A 6,717-nucleotide genomic window follows, 5' to 3' on the forward strand; every position below is an offset into this window, starting at 1 on the left:
CTTGAATGGATAGTTCATGCTGTAAAATCTTCCACCTGAGATAGTAAAGGAGATACGAGTCCTCAGAGTTCTTTGAATATCAGTCTGAGGAATTTGAAACTGATTCTTCTGGCAAAAGGATTTGTTGAAAGGGATTTATTATGGAAATAAATTTGATTATAGATTGCAGCATGTACAACGGGTTGCAAAGATTCAACGGACTTTAGAAGCTGTGCACGCACCATATGGGCTTAAAACCTTAGCTGTAATAGTAGCTGCAAGAATTAAAGACAGCAGTTGGTTCAAGAAACAATTTGAAGGAAGAATCACTACAATCTAGATGCAGAAATGTAGTTTAAGAGTTAAAGTTCAGATCAGAAACAAAGATGTTGGGAAAAAAGTAAAGTTTACTCAGAAAGAATATTTATAGGGGGGTCCAAGAGTTAGCAGCCCTAGGTTACCAAGTGAAAAATACAACACACACGCAATAAAAGACACACACACACATACAATTACCAAGATTACTGAGCTTACACTTATTCTATTCTAGGTGGGAAAACAACAATTTTCTCAGATGCTTATTTCAGCTCTCAAAGCCTTTGATGTATTTTCAGACATCAGTACTGTAGAAAATCAGTGAGAAAGTTATTTGTTGTAAGGAAGATGGTGACTTGCAGAAAATATTCGAGATTTCATTTATTTTAGAGATTAAAGCAAGATGGGTCCTGTTTTTGCTATTTCGTTTGTTCATCTCACGTGTGTGTGTGTTCTGGTTGTTGGCTGTGATAATCATGCGTGCCCAAAATGGAAGCCTAGCTTTGCTTCTGTAGGTTGTCCAACAAAATCCTCTACTGTAAAAGACTGTCAATTGTTCTAGACTTTTTTTTTATCGCTGCAGTTTTTAAAATAGAATTTGTCGCCAGCGTTTAATAGAAGATTTTGAGAACACCCAGCAGCACTGAGAATGCAACCCATCTGTTGACCACAGGCTGACGCTGGGCTGAAGAGAGGCTGCTCCCTTTACTGCATTGTGTCACCTCCAATGCCAGTCAGCAGCACTGCTTGTTGGCTGAATCTAGTCCACTTCCTGTTTCCTGCCTAGTTGCAGCCTGCACCAGAATTTGCAATTTCTGCTCCGATGTTCTTACCTTGGGTCACCTTGGGTGACTAGCAGTACCAAGCAAGAAAGTCATTTTGGATGTGATTCCGCATTGCAAAGTGGAAGGAGGAAGGAAAGATAATGAAATTTGTCTGAGGCAAGTTTGTTCGAGGTTACAATGTGTCAAGTATGGGAGAGAGACATGGCAGCTGCATTTGAGAGAGAGGTTTGGACTTGAGATACCACACTTGAGTGGCATTCATGTTGTGGAAAAAATTAATGTCATGGGAGTGGGTCAATTCTCTGAGAAAGCTATATAAAGAAAGAAGAAGAAAGGGCCCCAGATCAAGCCTTGGAAATTATCAGGTAAATGTTGAGCGGGTGTTTAGCTGGATAATGTTGAAAGAAACTTTAGAAAACGTGAGTCAATTTTCTAGAAAAATAAGGAAAACACATCATAATTGTTTCACTTTTTTTCATTATGTTGAGAGTATTCACAAGTACTGTTTATAGTGAGTTTTGAAGAAGCATATATTTTAAATGATTTGCTATTTTAAAAAGTCATACTTGCTTGGTCAAAATGACTGATGGAAATATACTGATTTCCTAAATGATAGATGATTTATAAATATAAAATGTCGCAGTTGTATTATTTACTGCTGTAGGTTTTGATACAAGTAGTTTCAGTAGTAACTCAGTAGAAATATGCTTTATTAAATTACTGTTTTATGACAAAACGTTGGCATTTTCTTGGGTTTGTAGGAGAGTTAGCACATAATTTAATTTTATAAGGCATAATGAGATTTTCAATGGAATTATACAACCAGAGAATGATAATTCTGGGTGAATTGGTCCCACTTCACTTAAAAAATGAATAAAAATGAATTCTTAATTTTACGAGCAATACGTAAATTCAATATCCATATTAAATAAATAAAACTTTACAAGTATATTTAAACGTCTCTTTTACCACAATGCTAATAATCACTATCAATTTGTTGTTTATCCTTCCGGAAATTTTTTTAGCATTTACAGATTTACTTGTGTTGAGGTCAATCTATATGAACCAATATGAAACAGTCTTCAAAATCTTTTATTGATTTAAAAAAAAAGAAGTATACTAGTATATTTATTACGATAATGTTTGTATAAAAATAAACACACATACAAAACAATACTACATATTTTCTATCAGTTCCCTTTATTATTACTTACTCCCCCCTCCTTCCCTCTCCCCCTCCTCCCTCTCCCCTCCTCCTTTCTCTTGCCTTCTGTTGCTGCTGCTGCTTCTTCAACTGCCTTTATAGAGGTCACCCTTATCTGTATTTTCAGGGTTCCATCTCTCTTCTGTATTCCTGACCCATATTTCAAGCTGTGTAATAGACCTCTTAATCTAATGCTTCACAGACATCTTAAACAGACTGTAAAACCTGAATTATTATCTTTCCATATTTACCTTCCCCACCTTCTGTTTTCCCTATTTTCATTAATTGCAGTACATTCTGTTAATCATCCAGATGTCTCTCTTTCCTCAACCTCCAAACCCAATCGTTTGCTATCTTATCTTCCCAAACCACTTAGCCTTAAAGTTTATCATATTTACTTCTTTCTGAGTATTCTTACGGCCACTTGTATCACTTCAGGCTCTCGCACTTTTCATTTAGGCTACTGCAATATCTCTGAGCTACAATTTCTGCTTCTGTTCCAGTGGTTCACAGATTTATTGGGCACAAGAATTGCCAGGGGGAAATATTTGAACTCTAGATGCTTTCTTCATTTTTATTGCAGAGAAAGCTTAAGTTTTGGAAGGTAACTGTCTTACTCAACGTCATAGAGTTAATTAAACATTTTTCATTTTCCCAATTAAAAACCTTTCCCTTACTAGCCCATAGCAGTCCTCTGACTTTAGATCTGTTTAGTTTTCTATTCTTTGGGGCACTGAAATTATGACCGTAGATATAAGTGTTTGTACATAGATTTCTTCGGAATTGTTGAAGAGTTAAATGATTGGCTGGATGAGATTTCCAGGAACTCTACATGTCTATATGCAATCTTCTTACTTAATGTGCAAGTTACTGTTATATTGTGTTCCTGATATAGAAATCTTTTAACATGATGTTATAACAAGAATAATTTTCTGTTATTTTGCTAGTGCATAGCAGAATTTATGATGAGGAACGTGTCATTACCAATATTAAAAGAAACTGATTATTGGTGTGGAAAATTGATGAAAGATTTCAAGACTTATAATACTTTGTTAGGATTTTGATGATATTAGGAACTAAGAAGACTTTTTCCAGTGGGTATAATTAAACTAATAAAAGAGGTTCATTGCTTAAACAAGCCTACTCCAAAATGATGCCATCCCTGTTCACAATTCTCACTTTAAAAAATCTTTACAAAAGTCTTTAGAGATTATTAGTTACAAATAAGGAAATTGCTCTGTTTACTTATATTAATGGGACATTCTCCTTTCTTCTTCCACCTTTTTCTAATTTGTTCCTCCTTATGCCTGCTTGATTGGATCAAATTATGCTGCCCATACCATCCATTTCTTGCAGTTTAATGACACCTGAGGATCTCCAGAAATACACTTTTTTGGTAATGGGAGTTGGTTGATGTAGGCCCACTAAACCTGAGGATCTGGAGGCCAGTGCTGAGTTTATCAGAAAAGCTTGATTCGCTTAAATCCCTGTAAGGATGGCCTTGTCGCTTAAGAGTTTTGAGTTTATAATATGCTGTTCCATGATACTCATTAAATTATTAAATTAAATGAAAGAATCTGTGTTGGTCCAGATTTTCCAGAGAAACAGAAGCAATAGGAAATAGAGAGAGAAAGGTAGAGATATCTATCTCCTATTGGTTCTGTTCATCTGAATATCAATATTCTTCTAATATTGAAAACATTTATATCTGAAACTATCCATCTCTCTATATCTACCTCTAGATGTATCTATATTTATGCCTATCTGTGTCTGTATCTGTCTATCTAGTCAGAGAGAGATTTGTTTTAAGTAATTGGCTCATTCTATGTGGGAGCTGGCCATCCAAACTCTGTGTGGTGGGCCAACAGGCCAGACAAGTAATGTTTCAGACTTAAGGAGAATCCCTTCTTCTTCAGGAGACCTCAGCCTTTGCTCTTTATTACGCTCCCTCTCTACGTATCCGAGTCTCCTTTTCTTTCTCTTGCTTTTTCTTCCTTCCTTCCTCTGATTCCTCTTTTTATCTGCTCTCTGATTTCCTTTTTAGTGAATTTATTCATCATTCATTCATGAACACATGAATTGGATACCTTTACAAGGTTTCACTTTCTCTACTATGTGAGAGAAAATCTTGCGTCAAAGTTGTAATGACATAACGTGGCAAATAAAAGTAACATGCATTGCCAAACTAAAAATAAAATGATGTGATTAAAATATAATTATTATAATAATTGACAAAAGGACAAAAAAGCTTTGTATTACATAAACCCCTTAGGAGAAACTCAAGATTGAAAATCACATTGCCTTATGCTTTCTTAGTATTCCAGGCTTTTAAATTGTCCTCTCTTTGGATTGAAACATCTTCCTTTTTGATAGCTATGTATAAGGTAGTTTGTATTGACAAAAGAGATTTATGAAGGATTTTTGTGTAGTTCCCCAATTTTTTTTTTTTTTAGGAAGATCAACCCTGAGCTAACATCTGCTGTCTATCCTTGTGTTTTTGCTGAGGAAGACTGGCCCTGAGCTAACATCCATGCCCATCTTCCTCTACTTTATATGTGGGACACCTGCCACAGCATGACTTGACAATCAGTGCATAGGTCCACATCTGAGATCTGAACTGGTGAACCCCAGGCCGCCAAAGCAGATGGTGTGAACTTAACCGCTGCACCACTGGGCTGGCCCCTGTAGTTCCAAAATATTTTAATTGCCAGTATGATTAGATAATTTATCAAAAAAGTGACCTGTGACCTAGAAGAGTGTATCAATTATTCTGAAAGCTTTAAAAGGTACCCAAGTACTCCCTTTGGCAGCACAAATACTAAAACTGGAACGATATAGAGAAGATTGTCATGGCCCTTGTGCAAGGACCACATAAAAGTTACCCAGGAAAAATGTGAAAATTTTACTTATCTACGTTTGGCCACATTTTCAGTTTACTGCCTAATACTCCTTTTATCTTTTTACCAAACTTCAAATTTTATGTTTGGCAAGCTCATTATAATTTAATATCCAAATTCGATAGTGGTAAATCACAATCACCATGGACAGTAACTTGGATATTAGTCATTCCTATGCTGGGAAGTAAAGAATAAAATACAATTCTGATACTGTTAGGCAACACGGCACAAACCTTGTTTCTCTAACGCATCATTTGATTCTACACATTAACATTAACAGGTAAAAAAAAGACTGCATCTACAAGTGCACTTTATTGTAAAAATAAGACAATTGAAAATTATATTTCTCCTTGTTTATTGTAATGTATAAACACAACCATGGTAAACTATGAAAATAATTTTTAAAAAATGAAATATTTCAACCTAAAGAAACCCATTTTTATATGGACACAACACCTCCTACTTCACACTTTATGAAAAGCCTATCGATAGAAAAGGTTATTGGTTTACATGGAATTTACTCTTTCCTTTCTATATAGAGAATGATGGAAGAGTTTTAAGGGAGAAAAAGTCCCAGCAAATTTATATACACACAAACCACACTTACTCACACACTACTATCTGAAACAAATCTATGCCACAGATGCCTCTATATAGAACTGTGTCACTAGGTCATAAAACAAATGAACAAAAAACATTGGGTATTTTGGGTCACATTTTCCCTATTCAAATATGATAAAGAAGTCTGTGTCAATTTTTGGACCCTGTTAAGGTACAAAGGCAATAACTAGTCATTTGGTTGCATCTGGGCTCAGATATTTCAATTTATTTTATTTATTTTTTATTTATTTTTTTAAAGATTTTATTATTTCCTTTTTCTCCCCAAAGCCCCCCGGTACATAGTTGTATATTCTTCGTTGTGGGTTCTTCTAGTTGTGGCATGTGGGACGCTGCCTCAGCGTGGTCTGACAAGCAGTGCCATGTCCGCGCCCAGGATTCGAACCAATGAAACAATGGGCTTCCTTGCAGCAGAGCACGTGAACTTAACCACTCGGCCACGGGGCCAGCCCCTCAGATATTTCAATTTAAACAGAGAATTTAAAAACTGTGAGTCCTTCGCAGGCAGGGGGCACTGAAAAGCCTCATATGAACGCAAGAGGAAATGCTGTGATACATGAAGTCAAGAGCATTGTTATTTCCTCTTCTAATATCAGTTTGGAGATCACAGATCCTCAGTTAACAGTGGGGATTGTAGCCTCACTGTAGTAGTGATGAACTATATGGATGCGAGTTGGTGTAAGTGGTGCCCCCCAGCATGAGAGTAAGTTATCATGGATGTTTAGAATTGATGTCGTGCAATGATAGTAAAAAGCAAAATACATTTTAGTTTCTTTCATACTGTTCTAAATTCTCAACAGCCAACACAATCTCTTTATTGGCTGCACCAGGGTTGACTGCTCCCACAGTTTCACCCATGAAATGACATTGTCTAATAATTGTAATTATTATAAGGCGTCCTTATTAATATGATGATAAT

At 35.9% G+C, this 6,717-nt stretch overlaps 1 non-coding gene across 1 annotated transcript; it reads left to right on the forward strand.

Annotated features, from left to right (window-relative positions):
- The first annotated feature begins 5,077 nt into the window (after positions 1-5,077).
- On the forward strand, positions 5,078-5,187 carry LOC139082125 (U6 spliceosomal RNA). Its single transcript, XR_011537855.1, has one exon. It is a non-coding gene; the product is annotated as a U6 spliceosomal RNA (small nuclear RNA).
- The last annotated feature ends 1,530 nt before the right edge of the window (positions 5,188-6,717 follow it).

This window comes from Equus przewalskii, chromosome 2 (assembly GCF_037783145.1).
Source record: "Equus przewalskii isolate Varuska chromosome 2, EquPr2, whole genome shotgun sequence".
Lineage (NCBI taxonomy): Eukaryota > Metazoa > Chordata > Mammalia > Perissodactyla > Equidae > Equus > Equus przewalskii.